The 27350-nt window shown below is 43.3% G+C and overlaps 1 protein-coding gene across 3 annotated transcripts in view; it reads left to right on the forward strand.

Moving 5' to 3' along the window:
• Positions 1-8761: 8761 nt before the first annotated feature.
• The window catches only part of azi2 (5-azacytidine induced 2), a 123237-nt gene continuing 104648 nt past the window's right edge, over positions 8762-27350 (forward strand). For all 3 annotated transcript variants that reach the window (XM_068059682.1, XM_068059691.1, XM_068059675.1), the window contains exon 1: positions 8762-8945. The gene's annotated coding sequence lies outside the window, so the exon portion shown is untranslated. The remainder of the gene's footprint in view (positions 8946-27350) is intronic.

Consider the following 27350-nt stretch of genomic DNA (forward strand, 5'->3'; position numbering starts at 1 on the left):
CCTGTCTTATCAATGACCAGTTCTGCACGCATGAATTGGCCAAATGGTTGGGCGAATTGTTACAAACAGCTTTGAGCAAGTTCTCCACATACACGGTGAAGGATTCCTTCACATTTGCGAAGACCATACAGGACTTGCATATCGATAGCAATGCCATGTTCATGTGCTTATTTGATATTGCTTGCCTATTCATCAATGTACCACTTAAGGAAGCCATAGATATTTGTGCTGCAGCACTATATCAGATGAGCTGAGGGCACAGGTAGACATGTGGCAGTATGATATCAAAGTTATTACGGAAACATGGGGCTGAATTTTATGAGTCCTCCGATGTCAGGGGTTGTGGGGGATGGGGCCCAGAGAATTCTTCTGGGAAAGGGCCGCCATGACCCCTGATGCTGAGAAGGCCCCGCCGCATTTTACCAGCGGTGGGGCCTTCATTTCAATATTAAAATTAAGTTAAACACATGCAAATTAACTTACCATGTCCTGGCGGCCATCCCCACGTCGATATTCCGGCCACGGCCAGAACCCGCACACCTTCAGACCTCCGTTCGGAGTTCCGAGGTGTGACACTGGTGTGGAGGGGGGAGGAGCGAAATTATCAGGGCGGGAGGGGGGTAGCAGGAAAAACACTTTGTATTGGCTGAGAGGATGTTGGGAAGGGGTTGAAGGGCAAAGGTAGCAAAGTCCGGGGGTTAAAGTTGGTGATGGGAAGAAATACATTGAATGATCATAGTGGTGGTGGGGGGGGGGGGGGGGAGGGGGGGTGGTTGGGAGAAGGGCTTTGATCGGTTATAAGATCATAAGAACTAGGAGCAGGAGTAGGCCGTCCGGCCCCTCGAGCCTGCTCCGCCATTCAATAAGATCATGGCTGATCTTTTCGTGGACTCAGATCCACTTACCCGCACTCTCACCGTATCCCTTAATTCCTTTATTGTTCAAAAAGATATCTACCTTAGCTTTAAAAACGTTTACTGAAGAAGCGTCAACTACTTCACTGGGCAAGGAATTCCATAGATTAACAACCCTCTAGGTGAAGACGTTCCTTCTTAATTCAGTCCTAAATCTGCTCCCTCTAATCTTGAGGCTATGCCCTCTTGTCCTAGCTTCACCTGCCAGTGGAAACATCCTCTCTACTTGTATCTTATCTATTCCCTTCATAATTTTACATGTTTCTATAAGATCCCCCCTCATTCTTCTGAATTCCAATGAATATAATCCCAATCTACTCAGTCTCTCCTCATAAGCCAACCCCCTCAACTCCGGAATCAACCTAGTGAACCTCCTCTGCACCCTCTCCAGTGCCAGTACATCCTTTCTCAAGTAAGGAGACCAAAACTGCACACAGTACTCCAGGTGCAGCCTCACCAGTACCTTATACAGCTGCAACATAACCTCTCTGCTTTTAAACTCAATCCCTTTAGCAATGAAGGACAAAATTCCATTTGCCTTCCTAATTACTTGCAGTACCTGCAGACCAACCTTTTGCGATTCATGCACAAGGACACCCAGGTCCCTCTGCATAGCAGCATGCTGCAACAATTCAAGTAATAATCCTTTTTACTGTTACTCCTACCGAAATGAATGACTTCACATTTGTTAACATTGTATTCCATCTGCCAGACCTTTGCCCACTCACTCAATGTATCTATGTTCCTCTGCAAAGTTTCACAGTCATCTGCACACTTTGCTCTGCCACTCATCTTAGTGTCATCTGCAAACTTTGACACCCTACACGTGGTCCCCAACTCCAAATTATCTATATAAATTGTAAATAATTGCGGTCCCAACACCGATCCTTGAGGCACACCACTAGTGACTGATTGCCAACCAGAATAGCACTCATTTATCCCCACTCTCTGCCTCCTGTTAGTCAACCAATCCTCTATCCATGCTAATACTTTACCCCTAACGCCATGCATCCTTATCTTATGCAGCAGCCTCTTGTGCGGCACCTTGTCGAAGGCCTTTTGGAAATCGAGGTACACCACATCCACTGGGTCCCCATTGTCCACCATGCTCATAATGTCATCATAGAATTCCAAAAGATTTGTCAAGCATGACCTGCCCTTCATGAAGCCATGCTGTGTCTGCCCAACGGGACAATTTCTATCGAGATGCCCTGCTATTTCTTCCTTGATAATAGACTCAAGCATCTTCCCCACTACAGAGGTTAAGCTAACAGCTCTATAATTCCCCATCTTTTGTCCACCTCCCTTTTTAAACAGTGGCGTCACATCTGCTGTTTTCCAATCTGCTGGGACTACCCCAGAGTCCAGCGAATTTTGGAAAATTACCGCCAGTGCACCTGCTATTTCTCCCGCCATCTCTTTTAGTACCCTGAGATGCATTCCATCAGGGCCAGGAGACTTATCAATCCTTAGCTCCATTAGCTTGCCCAATACTGCCTCTTCCGTAATAATGATTGTTTCCAGGTCCTCACCTACGTTCGTCTCTTTGTCAATTACTGGCATGTTATTAATGTCCTCCACTGTGAAGACCGATACAAAATACCTGTTCAATGCCTCGGCCATTTCATCATATCCCATAACTAAATTCCCCTTCTCATCCTCTAAAGGACCAACGTTTACTTTAGCCACTCTTTTTCGTTTTATATATTTATAGAAACTTCTGCTATCAGTCTTTATATTCTGTGCTAGTTTTTTCTCATGTTCTATCCTACTTTTCTTTATAGCTCTTCTTGTGGCTTTCTGTTGACCTTTAAAGTTTTCCCAATCTTCTAGTTTAATGCTGTTTTTGGCCACTTTGTATGCCTTCTCTTTCAATTTGATAGCCTCCCTTATTTCCTTAGACACCTACGGCAGATTACCCCTTTTCTTCCAGTCCTTCCTTTTCACTGGAATATACTTTTGCTGAGCACTTTGAAAAATTGCTTTGTAAGTCCTCCACTGCTTGTCAACTGTCCCACCATAAAATCTTTGTTTCCAGTCTACTTTAGCCAAGTCCTCCCTCATTCTATTGTATTCCCCCTTGTTCAAGCGCAGGACCCTGGTATTGGATTTTATCTTCACACTCTCCATCTGTATTTTAAATTCAACCATACTGTGATCACTCCTTCCAAGAGGATCCCTAACTATGAGGTCATTAATTATTCCTGTCTCATTACACAGGACTAGATCTAGGATAGCTTGCTCCCTCGTCGGTTCCATTACATACTGTTCAAGAAAACTATCACGGATACACTCAACGAACTCCTCCTCAAGGTTACCCTGACTGAGCTGGTTCGACCAATCTACATGTAGATTAAAATCCCCCATAATAATTGCCGTACCATTTTTACAGGCATTATTTATTTCTTTGTTTATTGCCCGTCCCAATGTGATGTTATTATTTGGTGGCCTATAGACTATGCCTATCAATGACTTTTTCTTCTTAGAGTTTCTAATTTCCACCCAAATGGATTCAACCTCATTCTCCATAGAACCTATATCATCTCTCAGCACCACCCTGATGTCGTCCTTGAATATCAGAGCTACACCACTTCCCTTACCTTCCTGTCTGTCCTTCCGAATAGTTTGGTACCCCTGGATATTTAACTCCCAGTCGTGATCAACCTGTAACCATGTCTCCATAATGGCTACCAAATCATATTCATTCGTGATGATTTGTGCCGTTAACTCATCAACCTTGTTACGAATGCTACGAGCATTCAGGTAAAGTGCCTTTATGCTAGCTTTCTTACCCTCATTATTTCCAACATCTCTAATAATAACTCCTGAGTTATCCTTCCTTTCTGTTTCTTTCGTAGTCTGCCTTGAACTTAAACCCTCCTGCACACATGTTAACCTGCTGCTTACCTTTTTATTTACCATCATACTCCCTGTCGTTTTCCCTTTCCCTTCCCCCCGAGTCACTAGTTTAAAGTCCTAGAGACCACCCTATTTATCCGTTTCGCTAGAACACTGGTTCCAGATCGGTTCAGGTGGAGACCGTCCCATCAGTACAGATCCCCCCGGTTCCAAAACTGATGCCAATGCCCCATGAAATGGAACCCCTCTTTCCCACACCACTCCCTTAGCCACGTGTTTACTTCCCTAATATTCTTATCCCTAAGCCAATTTGCACATGGCTCGGGCAGTAATCCGGAGATTATGACCCTCGAGGACCTGTTCCTTAATTTCGTTCCTAGTGCTTTATAATCCCCAAACAGGTCCTCCATCCTAACCTTGCCTATGTTGTTAGTCCCAACGTGGACCACAACAACTGGATCCTCCCCCTCCCGCTCCAATATCCTTTCAAGCCGGTCAGAGATGTCCTGCACCCTGGCACCGGGCAGGCAACACACCATGCGGGACTCCCGATCCGGCTTGCAAAGGATACTATCTATCCTCCTAATTATAGAATCCCCTATAACTACCACTTGTCTTTTTGCTCCCCCCTCTTGAATGGCCTTCTGCACCATGGTGCCATGGTCAGTTGGCTCATCCTCCCCGCAGCCCTTTTCCTCATCCACACAGGGAGCAAGTATCTCGTACCTGTTGGATAAGGTCAAAGGCTGAGGCTCCTCCACTCCTGAACTCAGGATCCCCCTACCTGCCTCACTTGCAATCACACCCTGTTGTTCCTGATCACTAACTGAATTTGAATTACTTAATCTACCAGGTGTGACTGCCTCCTGAAACAAAATGTCCAGGTAACTCTCCCCCTCCCGGATGTGCCGCAGTGTTTGAAGCTCAGATTCCAGATCATCAGCTCTGAGCCGGAGTTCTTCCAGCAACCAACACTTGCTGCAGATGTGGTCCCTGCCGTTCACAATGGGGTCAGCCAGCTCCCACATCATACAGCTACAGCACATCACCTGCCCAGCCATCTCTACTTAGTTAATTACTTTATTACTTTATATAAATTTATGAGTTAAATACTTTCTGATACTTCTCTGCTATGGTCTTTTTCAAATAACCGATTAATAGATAAATCAAAAAAAGAAAGTAAAAAAAAGAAAGTACATTTTTAACCAATCACACGATCCAGAAGAAATAAAAAAGCTTACCTTATCAACACATCAGAGTTCTTTTTTTTGGTTAGAGGAGGAGGACGGGTGGGAGACACTACACGTGTAGTGTCTCGGGTTCAGCCGCTGCCCAAATATATAGGTTTTTACTTACCCAGCAGTCCCCTGGTCCGCCGAAACAAAAGGTAACATTTTAAATTTTAATATGCCCTCCTGTCCCTTTAAAAATTAAAATTGCCAGTAAGGGTTTGCAGCCCTTTAAAAATGGCGCCGGTGCCTGCACAGTGGTGCTGGACGCCGTTGCCGGGGACGGAGCAGCTGCTCCCTCTCCGTCACCAGGGGTGGCTGCTCCACTCCCTCCATTTAAATGAGCCCCCGTGTGTCATATTGCGTTGGTTCAGCGACGGCGTATCTGCGCGAGCGGACTGCCATGATCAAAGTCCGCCGCCACGATTTGCGGCGTGCTCATAAAATTAAGGAGTGACAGGAATGGCAGCTCAATGTTCCTGGTTACAGGGTTTTCAGACACGATAGAGAGGGGGTTAAGAAAGGAGGGGGAGTGACAATTTTGATCAAAGGAACAGGTACAGCTGTGCGGAGGGATAATATGTTGGAAGGTTCATCAAATGAGGCCATATGGATTGAGCAAAGGAACAGAAAAAGGGGCAATCACACTGCTGGGAGTGTACTATAGACCCCCAAACAGTCAGAGGGAGATAGAAGAGCAGATTTGTAGGCAAATCTCTGTGAAGCGCAAGAACAATAGGGCAGTCTACCCCAACATTAACTGGGATAGTTTTAGTGTGAAAGGAATTGAGTGAGCAGAATTCTTGAGGTGCATTCGGGAGAACGTTTTGGCCAGTATGTAGCAAGTCCAACAAGGGAGGCACAGTTTTAGACTTAGCTTTAGGAAATGAAGAAGGGCAGGTGGAAGGAGCGCCAGTGGGAGAGCATTTTGGCGGTAATGATCATAATTCATTCAGTTTTAACATAATTATGGGAAAGGACAGAGATAGAACAGGAGTTAGAGTTCTCAATTGGGGCAAGGCCAATTTTACTAAACTGAGGAGTGATTTAGCAAAAGTGGACTGGAAACAGCTACTTGAAGATAAATCAGTGTCAGAGCAGTGGGAGGTATCAAAGGGGAGATCCAAGGGATTCAGAGTAAACATGTTCCCACAAAGAAAAAAGGGTGGGACGGCCAAATCTAGAGCCCCACGGATGTCAAGGAGCTTACAGGATAAGATAAGGTAGAAAAGGAAAACTTATGTCTGACACCGAGAACGCAATACTACAGAAAGCTGAGAGGAGTATAGACAGTGGAGGGGTGAAATCAAAAAGGAGATTAGGAAAGCTAAGAGGGGGCATGAAAAAATATTGGCAAGTAAAATCAAGGTGAACCCAAAGATGCTTTATCAATACATTAAGGATAATTAAGGAGAGAGTAGGGCTCATAAAAGACCAAAAAGGTAACCTATGTGTAGGGGCGGAAGATGTTGATACTGTTCTTAATGAATACTTTGCGTCTATCTTCACAAAAGAGGGGGATGGAGCAGATATTGTAGTTAAGGAAGAGGGGTGTGAAGTATTGGATGTGATAAACATAGGGAGAGAGGAAGTATTAAAGGGATTAGCATCCTTGAAAGTTGATAAATCACCAGGGCCAGATGAAATGTACCCCAAGCTGTTAAAAGAAACAAGAGAGGAAATAGCAGAAGTTCTGACCATCATTTTCCAGTCCTCACTGGATACAGGTGTGGTGCCGGAGGATTGGGGGACTGCTACCGTTGTACCGCTGTTTAAAAAAGGAGCGAGGGATACACCAAATAATTACAGGCCAGTCAGTCTAACCTCAGTCGTGGGCAAATTATTGGAATCTATTCTGAGAGACAGGATAAACTGTCATTTAGAAAGGCACAAGTTAATCAAGGATGGTCAGCACGGATTTGTTAAGGTAGAATCTTGTTTGACCAACTTGATCAAATTTTTTGAAGAAGGAACAAGGAAGATAGATAAGAGTAGTCCAGTTGATGTGGTCTACATGGATTTTAGCAAGGCTTTTGACAAGATCCCACATGGCAGACTGTTTAAAAAAATAAAATCCCATGGGATCCAGGGAAATACAGCAAGGTGGATACAAAATTGGCTCAGTGGCAGGAAACAAAGGGTAATTGTTGTTGGGTGTTTTTGCAACTGGAGGGCTGTTTCCAGTGGCGTTCTGCAGGGCTCTTTTTGTGGTATATATTAATGATTTGGTTGTAAATGTAGGGGAATGATCAGGATCTTTGCAGACGACACAAAGATTGGCCATGTGGTAGATAGTGAGGAGGATAGCTGTAGGTTGCAGGAAGATATTGATGGTCTGGTCAGATGGGCAGAAAAGTGACAAATGGAATTCAACCTGGAGAAGTGTGAGGTGATGCATTTGGGGAGGTCAAACAAGGCAAAGGAATACACGATTAATAGGAAAATACTGCAAAGTGTAGGGGAAGTGAGGGATCTTAAATTGAATGTCCACTGATCCCTGAAGGTAGCAGGACAGGTTGATAAGGTGGTTAAGAAGGCATATGGAATCTTTTCTTTTATTAGCCAAAATATAGAATATAGGGAGGTTATGCTGGAACTGTATAACTCATTGGTAAGGCCACAACTATTGTGTGCAGTTCTGGTCACCTCATTACAGAAAGGATATAATTGCACTAGAAAGGGTACAGAGGAGATCTACGAGGATGTTGCCAGGACTGGAAAAATGCAGCTATGAGGAAAGATTGGATAGGCTGGGGTTGTTCTCCTTGGAACAGAGAAGACTGAGGGGGGATCTGATTGAAATGTACATAATTTTGAGGGGCCTGGATAGAGTGGAGGTGAAGGGTCTATTCACCTTAGCAGAGAGGGCAGTGACGAGGTGGCATATATTTAGAGTGATTGGTAGAAGCATTAGAGGGGCGATGAGGAAAACTATTTTTCACCCAGAGGGTGGTGGGGGTCTGGAACTCACTGCTTGAAAGGGTAGTTGAGGCAGAAATGCTCAGCTCATTCAAAAGGAGTCTGGATATGCACCTGAAGTGCCGCAATCTGCAGGGCTACGGAGCAAATGCTGGAAGGTGGGATTTGACTGGGTGGATCGTTTTTTGTCCGGCACAGACATGATAGGCCAAGTGGCCTCTTTCTGTGCCGTACACTTTTTATGATTCTTTCTGTGATTCTATGACCATCAGTGATTCAAGCATGTTGTGTGTATTCTCTCTTGCAACTTAATCAGTCCATGCCTTGGAATTCCCTTCTCACAGCCAAGGTCCCATTATTAAAGTGATTAGGTTTGAGTGGCTCATCTCTATCTGTTGAATAGTCAGGTAATGGCCTTGATGACTTGCTAATGGGAACAGGATAAGTGGTTCATTCAGATTCCCCAAACATAACCAGCTTCGGGTTCTGAGTCTGTGGCTGGGGTTCAGCACTGGCCTGTGTCACTAAGGAGGCCCCTGGTCAGGCTCAACATTGGGCCCTGTTGTGAAAAATGACATCCACAGCCCATGAAGGAGCATAAAAAAATCAGGACGGGAGGTGAATTAGCATATACTATAAACTTCACGCACTTCCAGAGCTTGACAGTTTTGTATGTAATTGTTAAAGTCAAAACATTGGAAACTGGGAGTTGCTTTGATTGGAAACTCATTCTCAAATGCTCAGTGTGCACCTGGGATAATCCACAGCCCAACAAAAGCTCATAGCAATTTTTGATTGACGACTCCGGGGGCCATGACGTCACTCCGTTGTTGCGTGACGTTGGTTCACGTGCTGCTGATGGCGGTTGTTCTTGTGTCAGAAGGTGAAAGGTAAACGGAAGCGGCTCGCGAGCTGGATTGTTGAGGAAGAAGTTCATTATCTTAGCTTGACAACATGGGGCAGGAGACAGCTGTTGCTCCCCATTTCGGCCATCTGTAACAGACGCTACGGAAAAAAGGAGCTGGTAAGTGAGGGTAAGCTCGGCATAACCGACCTCGGGCCCTGAGTCTGTGGCCGGGGTTCAGGTCTGGCCTGTGTCACTCAGGAGACACCTGGTCAGGCTTAACATTGGCTCCTGTTGTGAAAAAGAAGCAGAGGCTGCAGTTGTTAAAACAGGCGGGTTGGTTGGCACCGTGTCTTAGTCCTCTAGTCACAGACTTCACTCTGATCACTTCCCTGGTTATGGCTCTGTGTTGGTGTTGTGTCACGTCCTGTCAGCGTCCAGAAACTGCCGGAAATAAGCCCGGTAATAGAAAAGAGACCATGCAGGTCCGCAAAGTCATTTAAACATCTGGCGCAGACAAATTCGTTTAAACTTGCAGAACAAATATGCATATTTCAGTTTAATTTTATAGCTTCATTTTGTTTTAAGTACTCTCGAAATTACTAACAGAAATGTGCTCTGAAATAAGATAAATATAAAGACAGATAGAAAGAGTTTCTATAGATATTTTAAAAAGAAAGGAGTTAGTGAGCCTTGGTCCTATAAAAAGTGAGTGGGGGATTAATAATGGATAATAAGGAGATGACAGATGAATAGAACATACATTTTGCATTGGTCTTCACTATTGAGGATACAAGTAACATCCCAGTATTAGTTGTAAGTCAGGAAATGGAAGGGAGAGAGGAACTCAAGAAAATTATAATGATCAGGGAAGTGGTACTGAACAAATTGTTGGCGAAGTGGACTGACATGTCCCTGGGTCCTGATGGACTTCATCCGAGGGTGTTAAAAGAAGTGGCTAGTGAGATAGTTGATGCGTTAGTTTTAATTTTCCAAAATTCCCTAGATTTGGGGAAGGTTCCTTTAGATTGGAAAATAGCGAATGTAACTCCTTTATTCAAAAAGGGAGGGAGACAGAAAGCAGGAAACTACAGGCCAGTTAGCTTAACATCTGTCTTTGGGAAAATGTTAGAAGCTATTATTAGAGATGGTATAGCAGGGCATTCAGAAAAATTCAAAGTAATCAGGCAGAGTAAACGTGGTTTTGTGAAAGGGAAATCATGTTTAAACAATTTATTGGAGTTCTTTGAAGGAGTTACATGTGCTGTAGATAAAGGAGAACTGGTGGATCTATTGTACTTAGATTTTTCAGAAGGCATTTGATAAGGTGCCACATCAAAGGTTATTGCAGAAAATAAAAGCTCATGGTGTAGTGGGTAACATTGGCATGGATAGAAGACTGGTTAGCTAACAAGAAACAGAGTGGGCATAAATGGGTAATTTTCTGGTTAACAAGATGTAACGAGTAGTGTGCCACAGGGATCAGTGCTGGGGCCTCAACTTTTTATAATAAACGACTTAGATGAAGGGACCGATGGTATGGTTGCTAAATTTGCTGATGTCACAAAGATAGGTATGAAATCAACTTGTAAAGAGGATATGAGGCTACAAAGGGATTAGATAGGTTAAATAAGTGGGCAAAGACCTGGCAAATGCAGTACAATGTGGGAAATTGTCCACTTTGGCAGGAAGAATCAAAAAGAAGCATATTATCTAAATGATGAGATTGCAGAGCTCTGAGATGCAGAGGGATCTGAGTGTCCTGGTGCATGAATCGCAAAAGGTTAGTATGCAGGTACAGCACGTAATTAGGAAAGCTAGCAGAATGTTATCGTTTATTACGAGGGGAATTGAATACAACAGTAGGGAGGTTATGCTTCAGCTATCCAGGGCATTGGTGAGACCACATCTGGAGTACGGTGTGCAGTACTGGTCTCCTTATTTAAGGAAGGATGTAAATGCTTTGGAGGCAGTACAGAGAAGGGTACTAGACTAATACCCGGAATGGGTGGCCTGTCTTATGAGGAAAGATTGGACAGGCTAGGATTGTATCCGCTGGAATTTAGAACAGTAAGAGGCGACTTGATTGAAACAAATAAGATCCTGAGGGGTCTTGTGGGAGAATCTAGAATTAGGGGTCACTGTTTAAAAATAAGGGGTCGCCCATTTAATACAGAGATGAGAAATTTTTTATCTGAGGGTCGTGAGTCTTTGGAATTCTCTTCAAAAGGCAGTGGAAGCAGAGTCTTTGGATATTTTAAGGCAGAGGTAGATAGATTCTTGATAGTCAAGGGCGTGGAAGGTTATCGGGGGTAGGTGGAAATGTGGAGTAATCAGTTCAGCCGTGAACTTATTGAATGGTGGAGCAGGCTCGAGGGGTTGAGTGGCCTACTCCTAATTCATATATTCGTATGTGAGTATTCCGTGTACGAGCAACACACTTAATTCTTTTATAATTATGTGAATAAAGTTGCTTGGAATCAAAGTCTGTTAACTAGTTAGCTCTTCACTGTGCCCTTCATGTGCTGTCACTATATACTTGCATGGGAAGTAATCCATATCAACTAGAATAGTTTTATTTTACTCGTTCATGGGATGTGGATGTCACTGGCAAGTCCAGCATTTATTACCCATCCCAAATTGCCCTTGAGAAGGTGGTAGTGAGCTCTTTTCCTGAATTGCTGCAGTCCATATGATGTAGGTACATCCACAGTGCTGTTAGGAAGGGAGTTCCAGGATTTTGACTCCGACAGTGAAGGAATGGCGATATAGTTCGAAGTCAGGTTGGTGTATACATAGAGGGAAACTTGGAGATGGTGATGCTCCCATGCGTCTGTTATCCTTGTTCTTCTTAGCAATAGAGGTTGTGGGTTTGGATGGTGCTGCTGAAGGAGCCTTGGTGAATTGCTGCATTGCATCTGGTAGTGCACTGTGGGTGGAGGCAATGAATGTTGAAAATTGTGGATGGGGTGCCAATCAAGTGTGCTGCTTTGTCCTGGATGGTGTCGAGCTTCTTGAGTGTTAGAGCTGCACTCATCCATGCAAGTGGAGAGTATTTCATAACACTTCTGACTTGTGCCTTGAGGATGTTCGACAAGCTTTGGGGTCTCGGGAGGTGAGTTACTCACAGCAGAGTTCCCAGTCTCTGACCTGCTCTGGTAGCCACAGTATTTATATGGCTGGTCCATTTAAGTTTCTGGTCAATGTTCCAGGATGTTGGTGGGGATTCAGCAATGATAATGCCGTTAAACATCAAGGGGAGACGGTTAGATTCTCTTGTTTGGGATGGTTATTGCCTGGCATTGTATGGTGTATTCAGAATGTTGAAAGCTGTTTTACATATTTAAAGTATCTTTAAAGACAAACACATCACATCTAAAATCTAGTCTCTTGGCTACATCAATCACTGTCCCCAAAACAGTAATGGAATTGCATATCCAAGTTTGCAGATAACTCCAAGTTAGGAGTAAGTTTTTTGTGACTGGGAGGAGGGAATTAGAAAGGACATAAACATTAAGTGAGTAGGCAAAAAAATTTAATGTGGGAAAGTGTGAGGTCATCCATTTTGGATGAGAAAAATAATTTGGGATATTTTCTTGAGAGACTAAGAGCTGTGGAGGAGCAAAGGGATTTGGTGTCCAGGTATGGATGAGAAAAAGCTCATGCATGGTTCAAAATGTAATTTTTAAAAAAGTTAATGGAATGTCGGCCCTCATCTCAAGGAGGCTGGAGTACAAAAGTGAGCGAGTGATGCTTCAGTTGTACACAGCATTGTTCAGATGCCATCTGGAGTACTACATTCATTTTTGGGCACTGAACCTCAAAACAGTACAAATGGTTTTGGAAGACGTAGCGTGCAGATTTACCATAATGATACCAAGGTTTAAAGGGTTAAATTATGAGGACAGACTGCATAAACTTGGCTTGTATTCCCTTGAGTTAAAAAGATTGAAGGGTATTCTAATCAAGCTATTTTAAATAATAATTGGAATTAATAGAGTCTCCAGAACAAGAGCACTATTTATCCCCTTTCTTAGTGTTTTGCATCTTTGATCAAGTGTGATGTCTGGGTTACTCTACCATTTCTAATTTATTCATCCATCTCCTGTGGTGATTCTCATGATAACTCTGATACAATGAGTGTTGTAAGGTCCATGTTACAATTTATTACTCTGTTGCTAAGCTATTTAACTTGGCCCATCCCTTAAGACGATAGTCTTAAGTGCTGTAAATAGGCATATCCTAAGGTTAGGTGATCAAAGAAGTTTGTGGATTAATAGGTGCTTGTAAATTCCTGGCTCCAGATCAGGAGAAGCACAAGATAACAGCCTTTCTATCCTTTTAAATTTTTTTGGTTGTTTGAAGTATGAAATTCGAGGGTTTGGTGGGGAAGGAGTGGTGGTAAGGGTAGGCAAGGAAGAGAACAACTTAGTGTTATGAACAGGTGATGTTTGGGTTAATTGGAGGGAGAAAAGGAATTGAATTCAAATCTTGCAGGTTTTTTTGACGACGTTGTTTGTTATGGGAGGAAAGGATTTGAGGCTCTTTTCAACGTAGGGGATCAGTTTAGTAAGTTGTTACAATTCGTGCAGAGCTATAAACATAGAAAATGTTAGTGTTGGGCTTGGCATGTTTCCAGCATAATGATAGGGCAGTTGAAGTATTGTTGAGATAGTGCTGGTAAATTGGAGGCCTGATGCAATGTGAAAATGAAATAACAGTCGAAGTTAAGGAGTGCTTAAGGAAATATTTACTGTTGAAATGGAAGATGATATTGACTACCTTTTCTGGTGTGCAATCTGGGCATTGTTGACCTGCTAAGGTTTTTGCTTGATCTGTTAAATGTTCCTTATTGGAACACTCAAGGTATCTAGATAAAAGCTAGTACGTAAATGTTTTAAAGCTTGCTCTGACTCACAGCCAGGAACCTGGAAAATATTCCTTTGTTAGGGTGGAAGCAGAGGGAAGAGGGGTACCACATGCAACAATAGTGATGGGAGTAGGAACAGAGAGGTAGTGCTGATGGGAGCTTGGTGACTAGGAGCATTGATTATAGCATGATGAAGAACTGGATGAGAGGCCTTTTTTTTTCATAGGCTTCAGGTGGGTGATGATGTGGAGAACAGCATCACCTGCCTGACATACAAATGGGAAGCTGAACGGACTCTGGCAGAATCATTCAGATGGAAGAATAAGTCAGTTGGAAATAGATACAGCAAATAATTGGTAACGGGAAATTTAAATGTGACAGGGAAGAGTTATTAGAAGTAAGTGTACATCTGGAATTGAACAAGACGCAATGTGATAGAGATGTATTTGGTCCCCACAGTGTTGATGGGTAGGAAAAGTAGAAAAATATTGTGCCTTTTGTGTGTGTGTGTGTGTGTGTTGTCATCTTGCAATTGCATGCTCCCATCAACCTCCCTGTAAGGTTTCCCCCTCAGAATGTTATTATTGGCACTCAACACCCCTGTCCCAAAGAACAACACTGTAGTCACCATGTCCACAAATGGCATTATTGGTATAACATTAACTTCTCTGGTTTCACCCACCCCCTTCCCCCATTGAACATAATTTTCAGGAGACTTTAAACTGAGATGCATCTTTACGCAAGGTTTTCCCTAGTGGTGTAGTATTTATGCTACCTGCCCTAGCCCAGATCACCACTATTAAACAGCTCCATTCTAGCACCACCACTACTGAACAATTTCATCCTCATTGTGGTGACCCCCACTCTGCTCCAGAGCAAATTACTCTGTATGCTGCACCACCCTCCCAAGCAGTTTTTCAGGCACCTGGGCCAATCCCTCCCTCTGCTGACTGGGTAATGACCAGATTCCTCCCCCACACCACCCCATTCATTTTTTTCTGGAGGCATTATATTAACATTCTTTCTACTTGAAACTTAGCTTGGTATAAGTCCTAATACCTCCCCCACTTTCGAACTCTTACCCCTCTAAAGTAGTGACAGTCATACAGATTCACTGTCATAGGAATGTAGAAGCAGAAGTAGGCCAGTCAGCACCTCAAGCCTGTTCTGCAATTAAGTGAAATCATGGCTGGTGTGTATCTTAACTCCATCCACCTGCTTTAGCTTTATGTACTTGCCCAGCAAAAGTTTATTGATCTTTCTCTGATGTACAATTAATTGAGCTCACATCTGTTTTTTGTGGGAGTGTTCCACACTTCTACCACCTTTTGCATGAAGAAGTGTTTACTAAATTTTCTCTGGCCTGGCTCTGATTTTGAGGCTATGTCTCGTTGTCCTAGACTTTCCAGTGGAAAGAGTTTCTGTCTCCCTCCCCGATCAATTCCTTTCAAAATCATAAAAGCCTCAATCAAATCTCCGCATAACCTTCTATATTCCAGGGAATACAAATCTAGATTATGCAGTCTGTCCTCATGATCTAACACTTGGAGTCCTGATAACATTTTGGTGAACCTACACAATACTCCTTCCAAGGTCAATACAATATAATTGACCAGAACTGCACACAGTACTCCAGATGTGGTCACTCGGCCCCTCGAGCCTGCTTTGCCATTCAATAAGATCATGGCAGATCTGATTGTAACCTGAACTCTACATTCCCGCCTACCCCCAATAACCTTTCATCCCCTTGCTTAACAAGAATCTATCTGCCTACCTCTGCCTTAAAAATATTCAAAGACTCTACTTCCACCACCTTTTGAAGAAGAGAGTTCCAAAGACTCACGACCCTCAGAGAAAAAATTTCTCCACATATCTGTCTTAAATGGGTGACACCTTATTTTTAAACAGTGACCCCTAGTTCTAGATTCTCCCGCAAGAGGAAACATCCTTTCCACATCCACCCTGTCAAGACCCGTCAGGATCTTATATGCTTCAATCAAATAGCCACTTACTCTTCTAAACTTCAGCAGATACAAGCCTAGTCTGTCCAACCTTTTTCATAAGACAACCTGCACATTCCAGGTATTTGTCTAGTAAAGCTTCTCTGAACTGCTTCTGACACATTTACATCCTTCCTGAAATAAGGAGACTAATACTGTACACAGTACTCCAGATGTGGTCTCACCAATGCCCTGTATAATTTAAGCATGACCTCCCTACTTTTGTGTTCAATTCCCCTCTCAATAAACGATAACATTCTATTAGCTTTCCAATTACTTGCTGTACTTGCATGCTAACCTTTTGCGATTCATGCACCAGGACACCCAGATCCCTCTGCATCTCAGAGCTCTGCAATCTCTCACCATTTAGATAACATGTTTTTTTATTCTTCCTGCCAAAGTGGACAATTTCCCACTTTCCCACATTCTACTCCATTTGCCAGGTCTTTGCCCACTCACTTAACCTATTTATATCCCTTTGTAGCCTCCTTACAAGTTGATTTCCTACCTATCTTTGTGTCATTAGCGAATTTAGCAACCATACATCGGTCCCTTCGTCTAAGTCGTTTATATAAATTGTAAAAAGTTGAGGCCCCAGCACTGATCCCTGTGGCACACTACTTGTTACATCTTGCTAACCAGAAAATTACCCATTTATGCCTACTCTGTTTCTTGTTAGCTAATCAATCTTCTATCCATGCCAATGTTACCCACTACACCATGAGCTTTTATTTTCTGCAATAACCTTTGATGTGGCACCTTATCAAATGCCTTCTGGAAAATCTAAGTACAATAGATCCACCAGTTCCCCTTTATCTACAGCACATGTAACTTCTTCAAAGAATTCCAATAAATTGTTTAAACATGATTTCCCTTTCACAAAACCATGTTTACTCTGCCTGATTACTTTGAATTTTTCTAAGTGCCTTGCAGTAACATCTTTAATAATAGCTTCTAACATTTTCCCAAAGACAGATGTTAAGCTAACTGACCTGTAGTTTCCTGCTTTCTGTCTCCCTCTCTTTTTGAATAAAGGAGTTACATTGGTTATTTTTCCAATCTAATGGAACCTTCCCCGAATCTAGGGAATTTTGGAAAATTAAAACCAACACATCAACTATCTCACTAGCCACTTCTTTTAACACCCTAGGATGAAGGCCATCAGAAGCCGGGGACATGTCAGCCTGCAGTTCCAACAATTTGCTCAGTACCACTTCCCTGGTGATTGTAATTTTCTTGAGGCTGCACAGGATGAGAAAAGATAGTTTAGCATGATCAAAGTCATGAAGAATGTAATTTGTGATTTTGGTTCAGGCTGTTTCCATGCTGTGGCAGGGATGGATACCTGATTGGAGTTGCGGGAAAAATGGGCCTGGATTTGGGAAACGGCACGCTCAGAACCTTGGAGAGGAAAGCGAGATTGGGATGGAAATTTGCAAGAACAACAGAGTCAGGAGTGGGATTTTTGAGGGGGGGCAATGATGGTAATTTTGAAGGGAGGGGAGAGGTATGTCTGCTAGAGTGGAGGCCAGGAAGGAGAGTTGAATGATACAGTGAGTGGGAATGGAGCTAATAGAGCAGGAGGTGGGTCTCCTGGAAAAGATGAGTTTGGAGAGCACATGAGGGGAAATAGGAAAGACACTAGATAAAAATGCAAATTTAGAGCTAGACCTTGGTGGAGGTGTAGTTTGATGTACAAAAAGAAGGGGGAAGCAGCAGAGGATTCTGAATGGATGGCCTCAATATTAATCGCAATGACCCCCTCGCATGTTCGAGGTGAGAGTGGAAGCAGCAGGTAAGAGGAGTTTAAGGAGACAGTCGTGGAGAAACGGAGCCGGGGGTTATCTTTGCTCTGCAGGATGAGCCCATTATATAATAATTTTTGATCTGCTCTGGCATTGCTCATAGAGTTGGAGGGCATACTGTTTATAATAGCAGTGTTATGCAATTACGTTGGAGTAAGTAACAGGAATAAGTAGAACACTTCAACTGTGTGCAAAACATAAGAATTTTATATATTTTATGTTCTGTTAAGGGAAGGAATGAGGAAGTTTCATTAATTTGTGAGTCTGCTGGTATTGTCAGAGTCAGATTTTTGTGTCTTTATTGGTCAATTAATTAGTGGCTAGCTAGTTGTGACCTAAGTTACATTGTACTTTATGTGGTATTGTATTTATTTTTAAATTTGTCATGGTATACCTGCCCAGAAGATAATTATATCATAGAATCCTAGAAGGGTTACAACACAGAAGGAAGCCTTTCGGCCTGTGGAGCCTGTGCTGGTTCTCTGCAAAAGCAATGCAGTTGCTCTCACGCACCCCTTTCCCATATCCTACAATTTTTTTCCCTTCATGTACGTAACTAAAATCCTTTCGAAAGCCTCGATTGAATTTGCCTCCACTACCCTTTCAGGTGGTGCATTCCAGATCATAATCGATCACTGTTGTTATGATCAGGTGAGGTGGGGTCGAAGGGCTCCCCTCTTTTCATTCTCCTTGTTTGACCGCAATAGGTTTATTACTTTTTAAAAGTGGATACACTTGCCAATTCAGTGAGTGTTTAAGTGCTGTTATCATAAAAAGAACCAATTGGACAGGTTTTCTTGAGTTTAACAAAGAAAGAGGTTAGCTTTATTGTACCTAAACCGATCTAAGTAAAATAATAAACTATGTTCCAACTTGCGCGCGCACACATTCGAAATTCAAAAATGGGTTACAGATTGGGGAAAGATAGATTGGTCCAGAGAATTAAAAAGGGGAGTCTGTGGAGGTTGCTGCCTCAGCTGGCTTCAGATTGAGTTTGGTGGTCTTGAGACTTTTGGTTTGAAGATGTGGACGGCTGATACAGTAGTTTTGGAGACAGTGATGCGGATGATTTCCTTCAAGAGCTGTCTGTCTGCAGTAGTGATATGCCTATGTGGTTACGGCCAAAAGGCAGAGTTCGAAGCTTGCCAGGTGAATTGGGGAGGAGGGACTAGTCAGTGCCTAGCTGCTTGTGGTTGATGCAGAGAAAACACCAGCTTAAGCACACACATGGTGGGCCTGTCACATGACCATCACCGTGATTTAGCATGGTGGTTACCAGTGTGTATTCCCTCTTGCAATTTAATCAGTCCATGTCTAGGAATTCCCTTCTCAGAACCAGGGTCCCGTTTAAGTGATTTAGGTTTGAGTGGTTTGTCTCCACCAGTTGTAATGTCCAGATGATGGCCTTAATGTCTTGCTAATGGGAACAGGGTAGGTAGTTCACTCAGATTCCCCAGGTCATTGTTCTTGCTGGGACTGTGCAGACAACTTGTCTCCACCTCAATGCATTGGAATGTGTAGTATAGTGATGCAAATTGGGGCGGCCATCATAATTGCTCGTAAAGTCACCTTTTATCTATCTTTTTCTTTAAAATTTAATGCAGGTTTCCAGCCGGGGATAAAAAAAAGTCATCATTCGACATAGCATACTTTAGTGATACTGTGGGGGGGGGGGGGGGGGAGAAAGTTTTTCCTGTTGTCTTTGGTTCTTTTGCCAATGACCTTAATTCTGTGTCCCCTGGTTCTTGACCCATCCACCATTGGGAACAGTTTCTCCCTATCTGCTTTGTCTGGACCCCTCATGATTTTGAACACCTCTATCTAATGTATTGACCTTCTCTGCTCTAAAGAGAATAATCCCAGTTTCTTCAATCTATCCACGTTACTGAATTCCCTCATCCCTGGAGCCATTCTCGTAAATCTCTTTTGCATCCTCTCTAAGTCCTTCACATCCTTCCTAAAGTGTGGTGCCCAGAATTGGGCATAACACTCCAGTTGTGGCCGAACCAGTGTTTTATAACTTCCTTGCTTTTGTACTGTGTAGGTAATTTGTAGTTGTCCGGATCTCAGACTGATTTCATGTATTTAGTGACTATTTAATTAGTAGTTGACTCAATATGGCAAAAGCTTCATTGGATAATTTATGCTATTTAATTAATTTACAATTAGCAAGTGTTATGAGGTTTCTTCTATTTCTTTTGTTAAATATGTGTAAAAGACTTCTATTTGACTTATAGATTCATCTGTCATCTTGGAGATTGCTGAACTTTGTTTTATTTTTTTTTAAAAAGTCACCAGAAGGTTCCTGGATTTGGCTATAAACAAGTCTGACTGGAAGGCACTTGTCTGGGTAATCACCCAGCAGGGGTTGTTTTTGACTCGGAGATGTTTACGAATAAGTAACAAACTAAGATTTATAGATGTCAGCAGGCTTGACTTCTGGAAGGTTTTAGTTTTAGTTTGAACTGTGACAACAGACAGTTGGTTCTTGCCTGCCAGAAGAACAGCTCAGCTCTCTGTCTTGAAAACAAATCCTGCATCCATTGTGTCAGATTGCTATTTGAAGAAACCCTGCCTGTTTAAAGAAACCTTGCATATCGAATGTGTCGGAACTGAAACCTTGTTGTTGCTTTCCTGCTGTAAGACCTATTTGGAGCTTCTGTAGCTGAATCTCTTGGAAAGCCTACCTAAACTGATCATCAACATCGCCAGGAAAGAACTGTTCTAGGAAGATCCCATTTTCAGCTGTCAATATGCATTTAGGACGCTAAATCAAAACAAAGGACATCTTTCCAAACCACCTTTTCAGCCTAAGTGGTTTTTTTTGCCTTCTGTTTTCTTTGTAACACCTATAAACAAAAATCCCTTTGATTTTCCCGGTTAACTGGTGTGTATGTTTGTGTGTGTGAGGGACTAGGATAAATACAGGGCTTTTAATATTTCAGTTTGTGTGTTTGTTTTACTTCATTATTGGTTAAGACTTGGTTTCTAATCTGATAATTTTGTTGTTTATTAAAGAAACTTGGTTGGTGTGTTTTATTCTGGGGAAAAATAGAGTATATAGACTGTATCTGTAAGTGGGGAAAATTTAAATACATGTCGTTACCTGTGGAGAAGTGGTACTAGAATAAACGGTGCACTCCTCCCGCCTCAGTTGTAACACAGGTACCACCGTGAAAACTGATTATTTAATTCTAGGCTGAAAGTCTGTAGTGCAATGGAGTTTGGAGGCCCAAATTAAATTTACTGATTTTTTTTTTCTAGGTTGAAATGGTGCGGCTAGTTTTGAAACATGTTTTTTTTTTGGTCTGGTGGCCGAGGCCCAGTGGACACTTTACAGGATGTAATTATTTCCTCACAGTTTCCCCCACTTCCCCCCGACCCCCCCCCATGCCAAAAAAGCAACTTCAAATTAATGGGAGCAGATTGCATATATGTGTATGTATTTATCAAAAATGTATAGGATGTCATGCAGGCCCTCAGCTGCCAAGAATGAGGCACACATTGTTTTGCCAAATGAACATTAAAATTTAAAATTGGTGCTGGGAAGAAAAGAGGCCCTATCACTAGGAATTGCCAGGCCCCTTGCCAGAAAGACCTTTTTTGCATGTTTGCAGATAGTGTTGGAACAAAGGACCCAGTCCTTGCTTCTCCAATACTCAGAAGACCTGGCCAGACTAGTTTAGTCACATGACTAACTGGCTGTTTGAATTTGAACTTGCCACAGAATTTTTGAAACTCAAAGCTCTTTTCTCCTGGACTAAGAACACCTTTCTCCTGTCTGCTCCCATCTCTTTTTCACGGAACTGAAGACCCATTGAAGACATATGAACCACAAGAGAGAAAAGTCTGTGAACAAGGTTTAAGAAGAATACGGGGCCCCAATGAAAAGGAAGACTACCTACAATCAAGGACTACAGTGAGCTCGAAGCACAGTAAAAACACCTCTTCAGAGATTGCCTCAAACTTTTTTACTTTTATATTCTCTTTTCTGTCTCCATTTGCATGTGTGTATTGCATATGCTTGCTCGTGTGGGGCGCAACATGCATCTGTAGGTGTTAACCGAATTAGAGTTTAATTTTACTTCTTTAAAAATGAGAAAACCTGGTTGTGCTCATTTCTTTGCCTGATAATTGGAAAGTGGTGAACAAGGATTCACCAAGGGGGAGCTCAAAACTGTGTTTAAATTTCGAACCCTGTTACAGTAAGACCCGGTGAAGACAGTAAAAGACTGCTAGACACCTTTCTCGCCTGGTCTCAACAAATGCTACAACATAGAAGCAGGCCTTTGGATCATAGATATTCCACATAAACCACCTTATCTGCTTGTTTTCTGTACCTTTCACATTACTCTTCCATAATCTGCAATTACCTTCCTTCCTCGTGCCCACAGCATTGACTTATCTTGTTAAAAACTTGTTTTTTTTCTAAGTCAAGTACCGTTCACCTTTGTTCCCTCTCCTTTCAATGTTTATATAGGCCCAACATAGGGCCTGTAGGTCAGAATCCAGCCCCCCACAGTTTTCAAACAAACCCACCAATCCATCATAACTTGCGAACAGAAAGGGACGAGATTCATTTTGTTCCATTTGTGTCTCCCTCCTTCTTCTTCTTTGGCCTCCTTGTCTCGAGAGACAATGAGTAAGCGCCTAGAGGTGGTCAGTGGTTTGTGAAGCAGCACCTGGAGTGACGACAAAGGCCAATTCTAGAGTAACAGACTCTTCCACAGGCGCTGCAGATAAAATTGGTTGTCGGGGCTGTTACACAGTTGGCTCTCTCATTGCACTTCTGTCTTTTTTCCTGCCAACTTCTAAGTCTCTTCGACTCGCCACTCTTTAGCCCCGCCTTTATGGCTGTCCGCCAGCTCTGGCGATCACTGGCAACTGACTCCCACGCCTTGTGATCAATCTCACAGGACTTCATGTCGCGTTTGCAGCCGTCTATAAAGTGGAGACATGGACGGCCGGTGGGTCTGATACCAGTGACGAGCTCGCTGTACAATGTGTCCTTGGGGATCCTGCCATCTTCCATGCGGCTCACGTGGCCAAGCCATCTCAAACGCTGCTGGCTCAGTAGGGTGTATAAGCTGGGGATGTTGGCCGCCTCGAGGGCTTCTGCGTTGGAGATATGGTCCTGCCACCTGATGCCAAGGATTCTCCGAAGGCAGTGAAAATGGAATGAATTGAGATGTCGCTCTTGGCTGACATACGTTGTCCAGGCCTTGCTGCTGTAGAGCAAGGTACTGAGGACACAGGCTTGATACACTCGGACTTTTGTGTTCCGTGTCAGTGCACCATTTTCCCACACTCTCTTGGCCAGTCTGGACATAGCAGCGGATGCCTTTCCCATGTGCTTGTTGATTTCTGCATCGAGAGACAGATTACTGGTGATAGTTGAGCCTAGGTAGGTGAACTCTTGAACCACTTCCAGAGCGTGGTTGCCAATATTGATGGATGGAGCATTTCTGATGTCCTGTCCCATGATGTTCGTTTTCTTGAGGCTGATGGTTAGGCCAAATTCATTGCAGGCAGCCGCAAACCTGTCGATGAGACTCTGCAGGCACTCTTCAGTGTGAGATGTTAATGCAGCATCGTCAGCAAAGAGGAGTTCCCTGATGAGGACCTTCCGTACTTTGGTCTTCGCTCTAAGACTGGCAAGGTTGAACAACCTGCTATCTGATCTTGTGTGGAGCAAAATTCCTTCTTAAGACTTGAACGCATGTGAGAGTAGCAGGGAGAAGAAGATCCCAAACAGTGCAGGTGCGAGAACACAGCCCTGTTTCACGTCACTCAGGATAGGAAAGGGGTCTGATGAGGCACCGCTCTGCTGAATTGTCTTTCATATTGTCATGGAATGAGGTGATGATACTTAGTAGCTTTGGTGGACATCCGATCTTTGCTAGTAGTCTGAAGAGACCAGGTCTGCTGACGAGGTCAGAGGCTTTGGTGAGATCTATGAAAGCAATGTAGAGGGGCATCTGTTGTTCGCGGCATTTCTCCTGTAGCTGGCGAAGGGAGAACAGCATGTCAGTGGCGGATCTCTCTGCTTGAAAGCCACACTGTGCCTCAGGATAGACACGCTCAGCCAGCTTCTGGAGCCTGTTTAAAGCGACTCGAGCGAAGACTTTCCCCACTGTGCTGAGCAGGGAGATTCCACGGTAGTTGTTGCAGTCACCGCGGTCACCCTTGTTGTTATAAGAGGGTGATGATGTTGGCATCGCGCATGTCCTGTGGTACTGCTCCCTCATCCCAGCACAGGCAAAGCAGTTCGTAGAGTGCTGAAAGTATAGCAGGCTTGGCACTCTTGATTATTTCAGGGGTAATGCTGTCCTTCCCAGGGGCTTTTCCACTGGCTAGAGAATCAGTGGCATCACTGAGTTCCGATTTTGTTGGCTGTTCGTCCAGCTCATCTGTGACTGGCAGAGACTGGGCTGCATTGAGGGTGGTCTCAGTGACAACATTTTCCCTGGAGTACAGTTCTAGGCAGTACTGCACCCAACGGTCCATTTGCTTGCGTTGGTCAGTGATCATGTCCCCTGATTTAGATTTGAGGGGGGCGATCTTCTTGATGGTTGGTCCAAAAGTGCTCTTAATGCGATCAGACGTTCCTCTGATGTTTCCGGTGTCGGAGGCCAGCTGAATACGACTGCATAGGTGTTGCCAGTAGTCATTTGCACAGCGCCTGGCTGTTCTTTGTGCAGCGCTTCTGGCTACTTTAAGTGCTACGGATGTTAACTCGCTGGGGGCTTTCTTGTAGTTCAGCTTGTTAGCAATAAGTGAATGCAGAGTTGTGCAGTTCAGCCGTTACCTGAGCAGTCACTGGTCTTTGCTTCCTGCGTGAGCAGCAGTAAGATGGGTGGGGGTGGGTGGCGGGGCTGGTGCAGAATGGCGCTCAGTGGTTGACATTGAAGCTAACCGATCAAAAGCGTGAACAGTTTGCCTGCCCATGAACCTTGTCCAATAGCAGTGCGGGGGAGGCAGGACTTGCTGGGATGAATGCCATTAGTGGGGGGGGCGTGGTGACGGTGGTGTGAGTAGGCAGAGACAGTGGTGGTGGGTGTGAACATGCAGAGACTGTGGTGGGGGAATGGGGGTATGAGCATGCAGAGACAGTGGGGGAGGGGTTTGGGGGGTGGGGAAGGAGAAATGTGAGCGCGCAGGGATGGTGGGGGAGTATGGAAGTGTGTGCACGCAGAGACTGGGGTGGGTTGCTGGCGGAGGGAGGTGATGCACTATTTAGAGTTTGGGGCCGCACCAAGCGGCAATGTGTTTCCACTGGTGCATGGTGGGCGATTGGTGGGGGGGGTGGGGGGGTAAAAAGTGGCTAGTAAGTTTTTACCCAGTATCCCCTATTACTAATCTATCCCCAGTTCCGAAGAAGGGTCACTGACCCGAAACGTTAACTCTGCTTCTCTTTCCACAGATGCTGCCAGACCTGCTGAGTGAATCCAGCATTTCTTGTTTTTGTCCCCTATTTCTAATGCTGTTATCTTTCCGATATTTGCTCACCGGCCCCCTATGTAGGACAAAAATTTAAATGTGAACCCACACGCAAAAACGTTGAACACCCCTGATTATAGAGCCAATAACTTGTACATCTCCAGTGTTATTTATTATGCCTATGTTAATAGACTCTAACAATTTAGATAAACTCAGTGGCCCATAGGACCTTAGAAGTTCATTTTGACCATTGGCTTTGTATTGGCTCTTTGCTAGAGGAATCTAAAACTACTCTTTCCAACAGACCTATATCTTCCTCTGTTTCAAATATTTATCATATTTCCCCTTAGAAGATGCAGTAAAGCATTCCAAGCTTTCACAATGCTCTGTGCAAAGATAAGTCCCCTAAACTTGCTCCTATTGTCTTGAGGATAATTTTAAATTGCTGACCCCTTGTCACTGACTCCCCAAGTAGAGGAAATAGTTTTCCTCATTCATAATTTTAAAAACATTTATTAAATTTGGGCGGCGCAGTGTTTGGCACCGCAGTCTCACAGCTCCAGGGACCCGGGTTCGATTCTGGGTACTGCCTGTGCGGAGTTTGCAAGTTCTCCCTGTGTCCGCGTGGGTTTTCGCTGGGTGCTCCGATTTCCTCCCACAGCCAAAGACTTGCAGGTGATAGGTAAATTGGCCATTGTAAATTGCCCCTAGTGTAGGTAGGTGGTAGGGAATATGGGATTACTGTAGGGTTAGTATAAATGGGTGGTTGTTGGTCAGCACAGACTCGGTGGGCCGAAGGGCCTGTTTCAGTGCTGTATCTCTAAATAAATAAAAATAAAATCTCCTCTTGCCCTTCTCTCCTACACTGGAAATATACCCAGTACCTTGAGTGTTTCCTCAGAATGAACCCTGGCATCATCTATATGAATTTATGCTGAATGTGCTCCAACTTTAATGTCATTTCCATAATCCACAAGTACACCTAGTACTCAGAACTATGACCTGATCAGCCTTTTGTGTCAGTTTATCATTACTTTATTGCTTTTCTACTCTGTCCCCATTTATAAAATCTCAAATTCTAACAGCCTTTTCTTTAGCTTTATCTACATGCACTTGAATTTTGAAGGAATTATATATTTGAACCCCTAAGTGTCTCTGATTAACCACAGTCTTCATTGTATTTCCATTAACTGTGTCCTATCCCTTTTTTTTCTCTCAAAGCCTTCCAATTCTCCACATTTAAATTGCATCTGTCACCTGTATACCCAATCCATTTAATCTGTCTGTATTCCTGAATCCTCTTAGTCCTCGTTGCTTACCAAATCCCCTAGTTTTGTGTAATTTCTGTATTAGAGAGGTATCTGAAAAGGAAGAATGTGCAGGGTTATGGAGAGAAGGCGGGGGAATGCCGTTAGGTGAATTGCTAATTTAGAGAGCTGATGCAGACACGAATGGCCGCCTCCTGCGCTGTAAAATTTCTGCGATTCTACCAAATATATCCAAGCCCAACTCGTCTATGCACGCTAAGAACAAAAGTGAACCTAGCACTGACGTCTAGGATATACCGCTTTCAAACTTTCTCCAATCCAAGGAGCAATAATTTCCACAAATTTTGTTTCTAGTCTGCCAGTTAATGTTCTAGCCATGCTGCTACTTTTCCTCTCCAATGATGCATTTGAACTTTTCTATTTGAACTTTTCTAACATGACTCTTGTGAGGTACCATATTTAACTCTTTCTGAAAATCCATAAACACTACATATACTTCATTTCCTTACGATGGGTCGCTTCTCCAAAAAAGTATTAAATTTGTTACATTTGTTGAGGAAAGCCATATGTATGCGGGCTATTGAAACCAAACTGAAACTTAAAGGAAGGCATATGATAAAATTTGGGCTAACAATACTGAAGAAAATCGCAAGGGATATGGAAAATGTAGTGGGAAGAGGAAAAGGGAAACTAGGAGGGCTTAAAGAGATAAAGAAAGGTTATAAGGTAATATAAATAGTAAATTTATAAATATGGCCTCTAATTTTAACACGTGCATTTCTAAATTATTGCTAATTTTTTCTCTAATTATGGATTTGGAGACTTTGTCTACAATTAACATTAGACCCAATTTATCCCTGATCCCTTTCTTGAGCTAAGATGTTACCTTGGCTACATTACAGTCCAATGGCATAATTTGCATGTTTTAAAAGTATGGCCAGATCCTCTATCTTTTCAACAACTTCGGGTGCATACCATCAGGACCCTGTGACTTTCGATCTTGAGTTATGCTAATCTTTTCAGCATCAGTTTCTCAGCTGTTCTGTTCTAGATGCTCCATGCAGTCCTCCAGTAGTTACTTTCTCATTTCACCATAATTTTTTTAAAAACAGTGCGAAGTATTTAATATTTTTCACATTTGGACACATTCATCCGTGTGGCCCTACCTTTTCTTTAACTATTCATTCACCATTACATACTTA

Source organism: Heterodontus francisci, chromosome 2 (assembly GCF_036365525.1).
Source record: "Heterodontus francisci isolate sHetFra1 chromosome 2, sHetFra1.hap1, whole genome shotgun sequence".
Classification (NCBI taxonomy): domain Eukaryota; kingdom Metazoa; phylum Chordata; class Chondrichthyes; order Heterodontiformes; family Heterodontidae; genus Heterodontus; species Heterodontus francisci.